Here is a 16,335-nt window from a genome sequence, read left to right as displayed (position 1 = left end):
CACAATGGAGAGTGCCTGAAGCTCACCCACTCTCCTCGCTGATGTCAGAGCCACAAGAAGGGCTAGTTTCCAAGATAGGAACTTTAAATCTGCTTTGTGGACCGGCTCAAACGGAGCCTTCATGAGTTGCGCCAAGACAATGTTAAGCTGCCACACCGGCGGAGGAGGCCGGACCGGCGGATACATACGGAATAATCCTTTCAAGAATTGTTTAACAACCCTAGAGGACCATAAGGAAGGACCTGAAGAACTGCGCCGATATCGTGATATGGCTGCCAGATGTACCTTGAGCGATGAATGTGCCAGGCCCGACTTAGCCAGAGATAGCAAATATGGCAACAATTGATGAGGTTGGGAACTGAAAGGATGGAGACCCTCCTGATGACACCACAAGCAGAATCTTTTCCATTTGGCTTTGTAAGTCTTATTGGTACTTGGTGCTCGGGCTTGAGCCAAGACCTCTCTGCATTCCCGCGAGAGTGTTAGATGACTGAATTCTCTGTGTTCAGTAGCCACGCCGTCAAGTGAAGCGACCCCGGGTCCGGGTGGTAAACCTGTCCCTGATTCCTGGACAAAAGGGACGGAATGGGCGTCAAGTGAATTGGAGGAGCTTGGGAGAGCCTCAGGAGTTCTGTGTACCAGAACTGTCTGGGCCATGCTGGAGCAATTAGAATCATCTTGCAGGGTTCCGCCTTCAATTTCTTGAGAACTCGAGGAATGAGGGGAATTGGAGGAAAAGCGTAGAAGAACGCGCTGTACCAAGCCATCGAAAGAGCGTTCCCCAGGGACCCCTGATGGTGAACTTTGCTTGCGTAGAACCGGCATTTGGCGTTCTCCGGGGAAGCAAAGAGGTCGATGGTTGGCTGCCCCCAAACCGAGAACACCCTGTCTAGAACGGATTGATTCAACTCCCACTCGTGAGTCACTTCCGTCTGTCGACTCAAGGCGTCCGCCTTGACATTGAGCGTTCCCGCCAGGTGCTCGGCTCTCAGAGTGATGTTGTTGAGAATCGCGAAGTCCCAAATCCGTTGAGCTTCTGAGGACAGAGTCTGCGATTTGGTACCTCCTTGTTTGTTGACATAGTGCATGGCCGTCGTATTGTCCGTCCGGACCAGCACTGAGCGGTTGCGCACTCTGGGCAGAAAAGCCTGCAGGGCCAACCGAATGGCCGTCAACTCTAGGAAATTGATGTGGCACTGGCGCTGTCTTGGACTCCAGTGGCCACTGACCTGAAGCTCTCGGAGAACTGCACCCCAGCCCTCCAAGGAAGCGTCTGTTGTTACTAACATGGGTGAAGGCGAAGTCCTGAACGTCAGACCTTGGGCGATATTGGATTTCAGAAGCCACCACTCGCTCGCGGTCCTCATCGCTGATGTCACTACCACTCTGTCGTTGAATGACCCCTCTGCCTGGCGCCATTGCTTGTCTAGCTCCTCTTGCAGAGGACGCATTCGCAGCCTGCAATGCGGTATTAATGGTATGCAGGATGACATCAATCCGAGAAGAGATTTGTATTGGCGGACCGACAGGAACTTTCTGCGGCAGAGTAGTTGAGCTGAAACCATCAACCTTTGTTGCCGCTCCTCTGAGGGACGAGCCGTACATTGCGTGGTGTCCAACACTGACCCCAGGAATCTGGCAGTCGTGGAAGGCCGTAAGACTGACTTGCGTTCGTTCAACTGAAGGCCCAGGCAACGGAACAACTGGAGGCAAGTAGACACTGCTTGCGAGGTTTCCTGGAACTATGGATTGTCGTCGAAGAAACGCTGCCACCGGTGCCAATACCTTGGTGAACACTCTCGGTGCCGACCGAAGGCCGAATGGAAGCACTTTGAACTGGAAATGGCTCTTTCCCACTGTAAAGCGAAGGTATTGTCTGTGAGCTGGGTGTATTGGAATGTGGAAATATGCGTCTTCTAAATCCAGCGACGCCAAGTAGTCGCCCGGATTCAAGAGGGGAAGAATTTCCTGGAGAGTGACCATCCTGAAGGAGAGCTTTACGAGATAGGTGTTGAGCTCCCGAAGATCGAGGATTGGACGCCAAGTGTCTGCATCCTTCCGCAGCAGGAAGAATCTTGAATAGAACCCCCGATCCCTCTGAGAGAACGGTACCGGTTCTATCGCTCCTTTGAGGAACAACTGATGGGCTTCTAGATGGAGTAATCTCAGATGTCCTGTGCGGGTGGCGCCCGGAGCTCGTGTTGGAGGAAAGTTGTGAAACTCCAACGTATGGCCACTCTCTACGATGTTTAGGACCCACTGGTCCGAAGTGATTGACTTCCAACTGTCCAGACAAAGTGATATCCTGCCCCCCACTGATGTTATTGGGAGGGGAGGAACAGTAGGTAGAGCCGGGAGGCCGCTATTGTCGTTTGGTGTTGTCACGACCTTGCCGATGTTGACGGCCTCGCGGAGGGTTGCGAGAGAAAGATGCTGATTGCCCTTGTTGCTGATTTGAGTAATGTGGTTTATAGGACTGGGAGGACTGTGAGGAATATCGCTGCTGGTTTCCTCTGAAAGACGCAAATCCTCTACCTCGTGCACCCCTAAAGGGGACCTTGCGATATGTGAGTGAGCCCAAGGACTTTGCCGTGTCTGTGTCCTTCTTTATATTCTGGAGGGTATCGTCCACATGTTTCCCGAACAGCATCTCTCCATCAAATGGAAGATCCAGGATTCTGTTCTGGACCTCCTGACGAAACCAGGTGGCCTTCAGCCAACCCTGACGCCGTAACACAGCGGAGCCGGCCAAGGCCCGAAACGCCGTGGAAGCAATGTCCATTGCGCAGTCAATTACTTCTGCCGAAGATTTTTCCCCTTCCGCCAGCACCTTCTTGGCTTCCTCCTGTGTGGGCTCTGGTAATAGTTCCACGAATGGTTCCATGTCGCACCACATCTGGCGGTCGTAACGGCCTAAGATGGCAAGAGCGTTCGCCGCCCGAACTAGCAAGCTGGCCATAGAGGAAAACCGTTTTCCAACATTATCCAGACGTCTGCCGTCCTTGTCCGGGGGTGTGGTCAACGGTGTGGACGGATTCTTTGACTTGCTCTGTGCCGCCTGAGAAATCACTGAGTCAGGCTTCGGTTGACCAAGAAGGCAAGCTGGACTCCCTTCCGGAGCTTTATATTTCTTTTCCAGCCTGGGGAGTACTGGAATCACCGTGGCTGGACTCTGCATGATCTTCATGCCCTCCTCCCATACATGCTCAATGATGGGAATAGACTTGACCGATCTTTGAGATTGCTCTTTAAAGTCATACAGGAAACATTCCGATTCCTCTCTCGAAATGGGCAAACCAAACCTCTTTGCAGCCCGATCCATCAGATGATGAAAACCACCTATATCCACCGGAGGGGAGATGGACGTGTCACGACCGGAGGCGTCCGGGTCATGTGGTGTACTATCCCCCTGATCCAAGTCTGGGTCCTGTAACGGATCAACCACGGGATCCAACTGCACCACCTCCTCATCCGAAGAGGTATCCTGAGTGACCTGCTGAACTGGTAAGGGGTCTGGCGTACGGACCCGCACCAACGATGATCTTGGCGGTGGTGAAGAGGAGACCACTGGAAGACTAGTAGTCGATTGCACCTGTGGCCGGATTGGAGGCGTAGGAGCCACAGAGTGTCCAAGCGGTTCCGACGGAAACCGTTTGCGATAATCTTGAATCATCATGTGCAAATCAGAGATAAGTGAAGAGAGCATGGCCACCATGCCTTCTCCCAAGACCGGTGTGCGTCGTTCCTCTCGAACATACGGATGGAACTGCTGGCCATCAGACCGCTCACCATACTCCTCCGTGTCCGTGTCCGGTGTCTTAACATTTAAGTCTGAAGGACTATATGCCGGGCCATAATTCTCATCTTCCTCCTCCGAATCATCATCCAGCAGCATTGTTGGGAGATGGGAAGAGACTCGTCGTGGAGAAGTCATTTCCGGCGTAATTTTCATTTTCCGAATTGTCAGCACCACTTTTTGGCCCGTCGACGGGCTCGTCGACGGAGCCGTCGTCGAAGCCGCCGTCGTCGGCGGAACCACCAGCGGAATCGTCGACGGTATTACATTCTTCGTCGACACAATCTTCATCGTCGACGATGTCGTCGACGGTCTCGTAGACGAGCTCGTCATCATCATCATCCTCGTCGGCGTTGAAGAGGTGGTCGTCGTCGACGTAGTTTTCGTCGTCGACGAAGCCGTCGACTGCACCTTGCTTGTCATCGTCGTCGACGATGAAGTCGTCAGCGTCGACGAACTCGGGATCTTAAACGTCGACGAAGTCGTCGTCGAGGGCAAACCAGCCGCCGACGAGCCCGTCGACAGCGGAACAGAAACAGCGGGAACTTTCACAGATGCCACCGTCGTCGACGTACCTGGTGTCTTCGTCGTCGACGGACGCTGTTTTTTGTCCTGACCAGATCCAGAAGCGACATCAGGGTGTTTGTCACTGGATTTACTCTTTTTGGACGGAGGAGAAGGAAGAGCAACCTCCTTTTTGTCTTTTAAGGCTGTAACACCACCAGCAGCCTGTCCCTGCCTCTCCTTTGCACTGCCGTGAGGAGATTGAAGGGGACCAGCCTTCTCAGACCTATCAGAGATCTTGTGAGAGGCATGAAGAGGGGCCTCCGAAGTAGAAGCAGCAGTAGGAGACCTACCCCTCTTTCTTGATCTGTGGGAGGAAGCACAAGATGTGGAATCCTCCTCGTCCGAAGAGATCACCTCCTTGCGAGTTTTCATTTTCTGCAGCCAGGTTAACAGTCGACCTTCTCTGTCACGAAGGGTCTTTGTGGAGAAAGTCCTGCAGATCTTGCACTCTATGGCCTTGTGGTCCGGATAGAGGCAATAAATACAGTTCTCATGCTTATCCTCCACAAACCGGCGTTTTTTCCCACAAGAGGCACAGGCCCTAAACAAGGCCTTCTTCTCCTTGTCAGACATCTCGATGTTTTGAAGAAAAAATTGAAGAAACAACCAGAAAGTTGAGAAAAACTGAGCAGAGCTCAGAGGAGACTCCCTAGCACAACGTGCGGTAGAAAAATCTGAGGCTCTGAGCTCTCTCAGGAAGGTTCTAGAGGGTGAGGCTGTTCTGATTGGTCCTGGCAAAAGTTTGGTCTCTTTTTACAAAAAGAGGGTGATAGGATACAAAATGAGATGAGGCCTAGGCCTAGGTTTCTCTTTTGTTTCTATGGTTTTTTATACTACCGAGGCTCCCATTCCGACGACGGGGAATGATACAAAGCATGGGAATCTATGAAAGTTCCAATACTGGGGCAACTGAATTTGGTCTTGCCTGTTGTTGCCTAGTTTTGTTTATGTTTGTTTACTGAAGGCTACATTTGGCCACTGCTTTTTCCTGAAAATTCTCCATATGATGTTTTTTGTCTGTGCAAATGTCCCCAGAAGGCATTGGAGAGCCACAAGAGGATTCCCGAATGGCACTGAATGGTCAGATATTCATCAGCATGGTGTACTTTCAATATCAAGCCAGAATGGATATTGTTCGCCTCATTGACGATCTGGTCAATGCCTGCATTTGCTTTGTGTATTTCTCTATGGAGGACGAACTGAAGAGTAAAGTGAGCAGTTTCTTCTTTGTACCCCGATCAATGGCTAAATACGAAATGGTATCCTGCATTTCTGTTTTGTCTCATGTATGTATTGCGGCATGTAAGGACCATATCATGTTTTTGTATCTCCTTCTATGTGCATTACACCGCAAGCGCCCTATATGCATTTCGCTCTCCTGGGTACATGGGTGCGTAATAGTACCCTTCCCTCCTTTCTTGTGTTGTCATGTGTGCATCTCTGCATGTGAGCAGTATATTCTGCTCTGTTTTGTGCTTGGTTACCATGAGCACTGTGTATTCCTTTCTGACTCATACGGGCACATACTGCGTGCAAGCACCTCACCCTCGCTGTCCGTATTTTTCGGTGTGCATATCAGCAACGTGAGCACCCTCTGCTACCTGTGTCTGTTATCTTTTCTGTGTGAGCTCTCATATGCCCTTCTTTGCATACGTAGCTGCTGATTATTGTCATTTACTCTGTATCCATTATCTTACGTCACTGGCTGTATGTAAGATCCTGCAATGCCTCTGATGATTTCTTGCGTAGTTGCCTGGTAGCACTGCGTCCTGCCCCTATCTTAGTACTTCAACCTGCATGCCTGAGAAACAAGAATCTGCAATGCAATTGGTCTCGCATTTACGAGAGTTTGAGCTATTGACATTGCAAATGACAATGCCTTTAATTTTTGTTTTTTTAAGCATAAATAAAAGTCATTGTCATTTACAATGCTAATAGATTAAACATGCATAAATGGGAGACCTATTGCATTGCAAATGTTTGTTCTATTAGTCAGCTTCAATACCTCATGACACCCTTCCTGGGGAACTACTGCATGTCTTAAAAAATAAATCTATCTTGTACTACTTATTTTAAGTCTTAGACAGAGAACCTATCACACACATGTGGTCTTGATGAACACTATAACTAATAAAGCCTCCAAAGGGGAACATTGTCAAGTGAATGGATGCCCAGTTTCTGGGAAACTGAATGGGCTTGAACAAGCATACGTAGAATTGTTTTTCCTAGCACTACAGGTAAAAAGCCAGTGAGCAACTCCGTAACAAACAGATGCCACCAACTATCAGCCTCTCTGTTGAATTGAGGGGGGTTGTGAGGAGGGGGGGGGGGGGTGAAGTGGGGGTGGGGTAGGGGAGGTAACCATACTCTGCTATGTTTGGGGACACACTAACTGCATTCTCGCTGGCAGAGCCTAGTGTTGAGCATGGAAAATAGCTCTAATGTGCTCAAAGATGTCGCAATCCACGGCGAGCCAACACAATCTGGTAGAAACTTCAAACAGCAGGACAGGTAACATTTTCCCTTGCTGAAGGGCACCTGTGGTGGATGTTTGACTTGCCTATGGCATGGGAACCCTATTGTGAGGGGCACAAGTGCCAATCAAAGTATTTCAGTCATCAAATTCCACGCCTCCAGAAATCCCCTGCACAGGTATCCCACAGCAAGATCCTGGAGGGGGTATAGCACCACGCAGGGACACTCGTGCAAATGGGTCAATGCGAGTACACTCACACGGACCACTAAATTCTCCACAACAATGAATAGAGTGAGTCTGGATAGAAGATATTTATCATAGCCTTGTTTCAGAAGACCCTTATTGCAATATGACCATACTTTCGGCAAAAGTTTTAACAAGGGACTCACCATAATGCCAAGTAGAAAAAGCAGCAACAATCCAAACAATCCAGCATTCATGGTAGAGGATTACAGATCACATGCATTCGCTGACTATTCAGTATAATCCAAATTCCAAGGACTCCTGTAAATTCACATTGGACAAAGAGGTGCTGTTAGAAACATCATCAGCAAAACCTACCCTTTAATATTTCAGCACCTACCATGTTTTGCACTGTGAAATAAAGTTCTACAAGAAGCTGTAGTTATTGCTTACATCAGGAGTTCATGCTTCTCCTGCAAATTGGGACACGGATAGAAAGTTCCCTGCAGACAGTAGAACATGCCCTGTAGTCGATTTACTTTCTAATTAAGTCAAAAGGGAGGTACATTCTGGTCTTCAGGAAGGGGATGTTTTTAGCAAATGAAACGTATTCTTGTATATTCCTGTGCACATGCTAAATAGGCATTAAATCAGTTTCATGGAAAACATAACATCAGAGATACTATTTTGATAGTGTTCAGCTATACTAGTTGTGCATCCACACTGTGGAAGCCCCGGTATTTTCTGTAGCTCTACATTTAACTCATCAAGAGTCAGGTAGCACAGTTGACTCGGAGTGCTCTTCACAGAACAGTAAATATGTTGTGTACTGAATTCATCAAATGTGTGTAATAAATCAAGTCCTTTCGCTTGCACTCAAGCCCTCCTTCTATTCGTGTTTATCAGGGCTTGTAAATCCACTCACTATGGCGAGCCAGATTTAATCAGGACAAGCTATTTTTAGGGCCTACTCACCCGTTCTGGGGAACCGACAACAGGTGTTCTGCTTGCTCACAAAGTGAATGAGCAATTTTGTTTTTTGAAACATAGTTTATTGAGTTTTCAGTTTGGAACATATACAGGTTATGCTGCATTAGACAGTGCGCGACAAATTATACAATGTGACATATTATATGGCAATATACAGCGTATATATAATTATTATAGTCCTGCTACACAACGTTTATTATATATATTGTCCTCCATATCGTGGTTGCAGTCCTGCAATGCCTAGCAAATTGTAAATCTAAAAACACTAACAGTTCCCCAACTACCCCCCTCCCCTAGGTCGCAGTCTCTATCCGTCTATTACACATATATATGAATATACATTGGCTAGTCTCGCCGTTAACTATACATTGTCCGCACAGAAAAAGGTGTGATACAGAAAAACCACCATAAAGCCCGCAGTACACACGAAGCATAGGTCACGTTTCTTTAATATATCATACATATCAATCCTCTGTGTCCAAATTATGTGAGCGCAAACCTTCTAACAGGACTTCCCATTCAAGGGATATCTGGGTTTTACAAAGGCCTCTAATTTCTTCTCTGTGCAGTGCTGCGCCCTCTGCGCCTCCCCAGCGTAAGAGTTCTGTATACCAGGCTCGCACTTCGGGGGGTTTACATGATTTCCAACGCATGATGATGTTTCGAATTGCCAATGTAAGTGCGAGGTTTATGAAACGGTATTGTACCTTGTGGGTAGAGACATTGGAATGTAGACCTAAGATGCAATCCCCCAATGTGTCTGTAATAGCAAGGTGTGTGGCTGCCCCAGCCATGGTCCGGACTGCGTCCCAATATCCCTGTATCTTCGGGCACTCCCATATCATGTGTGGGAAACCCGAACTCTCTAGCAGACATCTCGGGCATGAATGCTGCATGTGGGGAAACAACTTATCTAGTCTGTGCAGTGTTAAATTCAAAGTGAATGAGCAATAAAGATGCCTTTAAATCTTGTCACATTTGCTTGGCTTTCAGAGATAGAGGTCAAAAGTCAGTTTGTCTTACCAAATTTACTTTTCTTTCTGTGACTGAAGTTAGAGGATTATGTCAAATGAACTGTGCGACAATTGCGCTGTAAAGCATGTGAAAGGAAAAGTAAGATTTCAGGCTTTTTTTCTAACACTGAAATAACTAATAAATGAACATTTCAAATCTATTTCACTAGTTATAAAGACACATTTTTGTAATTCTGCAGTGAAAGTAAGAGTTTTATAGGATCAAAACAAACCAGACACTTTACTTTGTGATGAGCAAATTTTAAACAAAACTGTCGCTTGATAACTAGTAAAATAAATTTGAAATGTTTGAACAGTTCACTTATTAGCTATTTCAGTGTTGCGTTAGAAAAGAAAAGCCTGAAATCTTACAGCCTTTCATTTCACATGCTTTGCACAGCATGATTGTCACACAGTTCACTTTACAAAATCCTCAAACTGCAGTTTCAGAAAGAAAAGTAAATGCAGAATACAAACTGACTTTTGACCTGTCTCTAAAAGCTGAGCAAATGTGATAAGATAATAAGATTTAAAGACATCTTTATTGCTCATTTGCGAGCAAGCAGAACACCTGTTGTCAGCTGACAGAACAGCCAAGTAGGCTCTAAAAATAGCTCGTTCTGATTAAATCTGGCTCGCCAAAGATAAAGGGCGAGTGGATTTTTAGAGCCCTGTTTGGCACTTTTCTAACTTACATTAATTGCAAGACTCTAGTTTAGCTTCTACTGATCAACCCTTCACTCTCCGCAGCAGCGCTTTTATAGAGAATTGTACTGAATCAGGACCACATCTTACAATAGATGACCCACCCCCCTCCCGACTGCCTAGATATCTATACTAATATAATAAAGAGAGAGCCCAAACCTTTGAGGCGGGTAATCTCAGGGACCACAGCACCAATCACAACACCCAATACAGCGTTGGAAAGGGCAGTTGCAGCAGAAGGACATAGGCTATGCAGACGCCCACCATATACATTTAAAAGGTAAAAGAACCGTGCCAGCAAAGTAGTCCCTTGTGGGCGTGTCTGCGTTGTGCTGTGGGCCTGTGCTGGGGGGCGTGACAAAAGCTGGGGGCGTGTGGTACGTTCCGCCCTTCATGCCATGTCTCATATCGTGTGCTGTGTGCTGGGGGCGTGTGCGGGGCGCGGGATTACGGGGGAAAAAAAGCGAGCGTTGTGCCCAATATTTCATTGTTTTTTCTTCCCAGGTTCTGTACATTCCAGCTCCGGGTGTCCACCCTGCTCCCTTTAAATACCCCTGCACCCCATAACAATAACCCACCCTTACTCCTTAAAATACCCCAACACCCTTAAACACTAACCCATCTTAACCCTATAAATATACCCTGTACCCCAAAACCCTAAAAATACCCCTGTACACCAAAACCCAAACCTAGCCCTGAACCCTATAAATACCCTTGTACCTCCAAACCTAGCCCTGAAGCCTTAAAATACCCCTGTACCCCAAAACCCAAACCTACCCCTGAACCCTAAAAATACCCCTGTACCCCAAAACCCAGACCTAGCCCTGAACCATAAAAATAACCGTGTACCCCAAACCTACCCCTGAACCCTAAAATACCCATGTACCCCAAATCCCAAACCTAGCCCTGAACCATAAAAATAACCGTGTACTCCAAACCTACCCCTGAACCCTAAAATACCCATGTACCCCAAAACCCAAACCTAGCCCTGAACCCTAAAAATACCCCTGTACCCCAAAACCCAAACCTAGCCCTGAACCCTTAATATACCTCTGTACCCCAAACTACCCCTGAACCCTAAAAATACCCCTATGCCCCAAAACCCAAACCTAGCCCTGATCCCTGAAAATACCCCTGTACCCCAAAACCCATACCTATCCCTAAAACTACCCCTGTACACCATAACCCAAAACTATATCTGAACCCTTAAAATACCCAAACACCCCAAAACATATACCTCAGTACCCCAAAACAATGTGGTAAAAGCATATAAAATGTAATGCCATGCATTATAATGGCATTGCGGAGTCATGGTACTTTCGTAATGAAAGTATGCGGAGTGATGGTATGAGGAAAGAAAGTTGCGGAATAATGGGTGTTTACCCTCCCCGGTAAGTACATTGGTGGCACGGCGGCCCACATCTCCAGCAACATACTCATATTTTTTCACCACCGATTTGAAACATGCACAGGTCTCTCTCATTGATGGCCAGCACCGACATACACTTTTAGACACACCTCCCGCCACAAGTTCTAGAATTGCGAACTTTAGAGCTGGGGAGCTACGTTTGAATCCCGGCATCAGCTCAACGTCCTGTGATTCCAGGCAAATCGCTTTGTCTCCCCGTGCCTACCACTAATGAATATGTTCTTCTGTAATGTAAATTGTGCTCATGCCATGTTGTCAAGTTCGCGCTATATATTATTGCAAGGAAAAATAAAGTAGGGAAACTCGAGTTCACACACTACTGAACACGCACTCTTAAGTGCATCAGCAGTGCACTGTGAATCGGAGTGTTTCACAGGCTTGTCACAGATAAGAAATGCTATCAAAACGAAATCCTACAAAACAATATACCACTGGCTGGCAGCAATTCATACCCGGACAATGTCAGGACGGGCTGCTAGTTAATGATAAAGAAGTCACTATGGCAATTAACAAAATTATCCCCCAAAAGGTCCCAAGGCTGGATAGGGTCCCTGGAGACCTTTTTCTAGGTAGACCCGATATGTGGGGGCTCTATTTTTCCTCTGTTATCAGTGCTATGATGAGGGGTGCTCCTATTCCCCCAACATGGGCTGGGGCCGAAATTATCTACAAAAAGGAAACACAGGACACCCAGACTAACTGATTGTACTCAATAACACTTTGCAAGGGTTTAGCTAAATTGGCTTTTAGAATGGATGACTGCGACCCGGATACTATCGTCCCTGCAGGCCGGGTTTAGAGAACAGGTGAGCAGATTAGATTAGGTCCTCCACATTGGAAGTATGTCTTATTGGGGCAGGGACGACTCATTGTAATATATGTTGATCTTAGATCAGCTTTCAATCTGGTGTCCCACCCCAAGTTATGGCAGGTGATGGCTGATATGGCGGTACTGCATTACCTGTTGAATATGATCATGTGTATGCACGGAAATAATTTCGCTTAAGTAAGATGTAGACAGATGGGATAACTGACTGAACCTTTTCCTGTCAAATGTTGTGTGAGACAGGGGTGTGTCTTTGCCCCAACACTCTTCTCGCTTTTTAAAATGTCCTAGCAACTTTTGGGGACTGTGGTGGTTCTGATGCTCCGTCCCTCGCAAACCCCAGGGATACAGGCCCTGTTGTTTGCAGACAACATGCTGTTCATTTCGAAATCCCCCATGGGTCTCCAAAAGATTCTGGGTAGATTGGATTCCTTTTGTGCTCTTACAGGTATATACATAAATATCACCAAACACAGTTTATGATACTTAACCCCTGCTGCACCACACGCCTTAATCCTGCCCTTAGAGGGTCCCACTTGGAACGTGTGCGCACGTTTGAGTACTTAGGAGTAACACTCACTGAGCATTTCAATTGGCAACCGCATACAGAGCAGACTAAGGCTAAATCACATTTCAAGGGATATTGGAAAACTACAAAAGAGCTCTTCTTTCCACCCTATTTACCCGTGTTGCAAGTCTTTAACTGCCAAGCACGTGGTTCTGCTCTCTATGGAGCGGGGCTCTGGTGGCACACGGATGTGTCCACCCTGGGACTCGCTGAAAATCGTTTCCTTCGAGAATTGATTGGTCTCCCAATTAGTAGCCCATTGCTTCTTTTAAGGCTAGACATGGGGCAAAAAAATTTAACAGAAGTGGTCGGATTAAGGCCTATACTTAATTTTGGAAGAGATTTTGGTCCATCCCGGAGCTGGCTCCTTATCAGGTAGGTTTGCAGGAGATACTCTGTAGTGCGGGAGCGATTGATATCCTGTGGCTCAAGAAAATTAGGGCAAACCTTTTAAACATTGGCCTCAGTCACCTTTGGGACGCCCCTTATGAGTGCAGTGTAACATCTAAGGCCCAAATAAAGATTGCTTATTGGCAATACATGCTAAATTTGCTGCACGCGCAGGCTCAAGGAACCTTGACTACGGGTTTTCTCCAATCTAAAGTGAACTATGATTTGGAGACCTTTTTGGATGACCTTGAGCCGGCAACTGCAAGGAAACCCTATATGCAATTTACATACGGGTCTCTTCATCTACTTTACTTTACAGGGAGGTGGGGGTGGGTTAACTGAGGCCCTCTCTCCAGGAATGTGCTTCATGCCTCTCAGCGAGTGAATCACTTGAGCTTGGCATATCTCTGCCCTAGGAATTTGTACATCCACCCATTGTGCCATAACCTAGGGCTTAGGTTGTGCCGAGTGGTGCTGAGAATTCCGAAATGTGACACCAGCCGGTGTGTAGTGTTTACAGTCTCACAGTATTTGTTGGCAGTGCGGAGGGAGGATCAGGCATTTTAACATATTCCCTACGCCGCCGCCCTCCTCTCTGGCACCTCCCTGTCACCCAGCATTTCCCCCCTTCGTCACTCCTTCACTCAACAGACGGCGCTGCCGCACCTCAACTCAAACCCGTCTAACCTCCCTTCCCAAACATTCCCTCCCCTAACCTCCTTTCACCTATCCCCCTTTCCCCGAACCTCACTCCCATGGCCCACTCTCTTGGCAATCCCTTACAGGACACCTCCCCTAACCTCTTTTCAGCTATCCCCCGTTCCCCGAACCTCTCTCCCATGGCCCACTATCCTGGCAATCCCTTACAGGACACTGGGAAATCTCCCAACCCCCCTTTTCTCAATCTCAAACCCATTGACATTTCTTCTGCCACTCCTCTACTTCACAGTGGTAATTCTCGCAACCCCCCTTCTGTTACACCACCCCCTTCCCTAACGCCCCATCTAGACCCTCCAGGTCCTAGAATCCTCTTTCTGAGCCAGATATCATCTCCCTCCTCAGATCGTACACCTCACCACACTCACTCACCTCAGTCCCCTCTAGATCAGCACAAGCAGCCCCTCTACCTACCCCCAGCCCGATCCCGCCTATGGAATTCATCTCAGAACCCATCCAAAGCATCACATCCAACCCTTACACAGCTCCCAGTCTCAACACCAATGTCCTTAACACTAATAATCTCAAGCAGGTCCCCTTCACACACCCACCGCTCACTGACAGCCTGCACAAACCGCACCTGAACTGCATGTTACTCAACTGCAGGTCAGCGGTTAAACATGCTGCAGACCTTGAAGATCTTATCCTTGCCCATTAACTGGACCTCCTTGTCCTCCCAGAAACCTGGCTCAACGACTCCTCTGGGCCTATCCCTGTCATACTAGTCCCTCCCAGCCACAATATTATCAGACTTGACCGCGTCAAGAAAATTGGTGGGGGCATAGCCTGCATCTTCCGCAACTCTCTCACAGCCAAACAATTCTACTCAGCTAATCTCTCCTCCTGTGAATACTTAGGAATAGACATCACTAGTGCACACAGACACATATGCTCCCTGCACATCTTCTACCACCCCCCTGGTGATAACCGCCCTCTAATTGAACAAACTATGGAAACCATCTCCTCCAACCTGGGCCGCCACTGCCCACAGATCTTCCTTGGTGACTTCAACCTTCACTGGAATGACCCGCATGATCAGGCAGTTAACACTCTCAAGAACTTCTTAACAGACCTCTGCCTATCTCAATTCTGCGACAACCCCACCCACAACTTAGGCTCGACATTGGATCTAATCATCTCTAACCCCAACACCATTCTTCTCGAATCTATTCTTCCCTGTGACTGGTCGGATCATCATATCATCAACTTCCATATCCTTGAATGCAGGAAACCCAAACGATCACAATCACTAAAATTAAAACACTGGAAGAGATCGCTTCTCAACATTAGCGCTAATGAGCTCATAGCGCACTGCAATGTCTCCCTACCATCACCTGCAAACATGACCGACATGCACAACCTCACTTTGCACTATAACAATGTCATGCTCAAGGCGCTGAATGCTGCGGCCCCCCTTCAACTAAAAAGAATTCCTGCCAAGGATTCCAAACCTTGGTTAAACGACAACCTAAACGAGGTCAGACGTAGCCTCAGACTAGCTGAACGCTCTTGGAGATCCACTCCCTCCACTGATCTGCTAAAAATCCTTAGACTCAAAAGAAGTAGATACAACAAACTCATCAGAACCACAAAACTCTCCTTCTTAAAAGACCAACTTGACAAAGCAAAAAATCACCGAAACGACTATTTCAGCTGATTAAAACACAATCCAACAACGCACCCACCCATTCTCAACAATCTGCTCGTTCACAGCCAACCTGCGAAGCGGTTGCTGACTTCTTCCTAGAAAAGTCAAACAAAATCGAATCTGACCTAAGGTTGGCTGCACTCTCACTCTCACCTCTTCCTGCCTCCTCCCTCTCCTCGCCATTGCCCAACCAGTCTGTTATCGCTCTCAAAAACAATGCCTCTTGGAGCCTATTCGCTCCCCTCGATGACATTACCATCCTCAACACTCTCTCGACCATTAAACCATCAAACCACTTCAACGACCCCCTACCCCCCAACTTCTATAAAGAAATGATAGGCTGTTTAACACTGCTCTGGTCCAAGATTATCAACGCCTCTCTCCCGCAAGGCGAGATCCCGGACTGCCTGAAGGAGGGCCTAGTGCTACCCATCCTAAAAAAACCCTCGGCTGACCCTGAAGACCTGATTAATTACAGACCAATCACAAACATTCCTACCTTGGCTAAACTACTGGAGAAATGTGTTCATGAGCAACTGCGTAGACACATTGAACAATTCCAGCTCCTCGACCAATTCCAATCCGGTTTCCGCACTGGCCACAGCACCGAAACAGCCATCACTCACATAGTAGATGACGCTCTCAGTTTACTGGACCAGAATGAAGCCTGCTTACTAATTCTTCTCGATCTCTCATCTGCATTCGACACTGTCAAGCATGACTATCTTCTCCACCTCCTTGAATGCAGGATGGGTCTATCGGACACTGTCCTTAAATGGTTTGCCTCTTTCCTCAGCAATAGAGCTCAAAGAATCAAATCAAATCAGTCTCTATCTAACCCCAGTCCTTGCATGCTGGGTGTTCCCCAAGGGTCCTCACTCTCCCTCACGCTCTTTAACCTCTTCCTGGAACCACTGATAGTTATTCTTAAAGCCTCAAACATCCAACATCACATGTACGCCGATGACACCCAACTATACATGAAAATATCCTCCCCCGAAGACATCAATGCTCTCAACGGAACCCT

General features: G+C 47.4%; 1 protein-coding gene across 1 annotated transcript in view; it reads right to left on the bottom strand.

Annotated features, from left to right (window-relative positions):
* TMEM203 (transmembrane protein 203) overlaps positions 1 to 16,335 on the bottom strand; it is a 49,545-nt gene that overhangs the window by 16,306 nt on the left and 16,904 nt on the right. The window contains exon 2 of the mRNA XM_078642147.1: positions 7,229 to 7,343. The gene's annotated coding sequence lies outside the window, so the exon portion shown is untranslated. The remainder of the gene's footprint in view (positions 1 to 7,228; positions 7,344 to 16,335) is intronic.

This window comes from Lissotriton helveticus, chromosome 5_1, assembly GCF_964261635.1.
Source record: "Lissotriton helveticus chromosome 5_1, aLisHel1.1, whole genome shotgun sequence".
NCBI lineage: Eukaryota > Metazoa > Chordata > Amphibia > Caudata > Salamandridae > Lissotriton > Lissotriton helveticus.
This window is presented reverse-complemented; position numbering and strand designations above follow the sequence as displayed.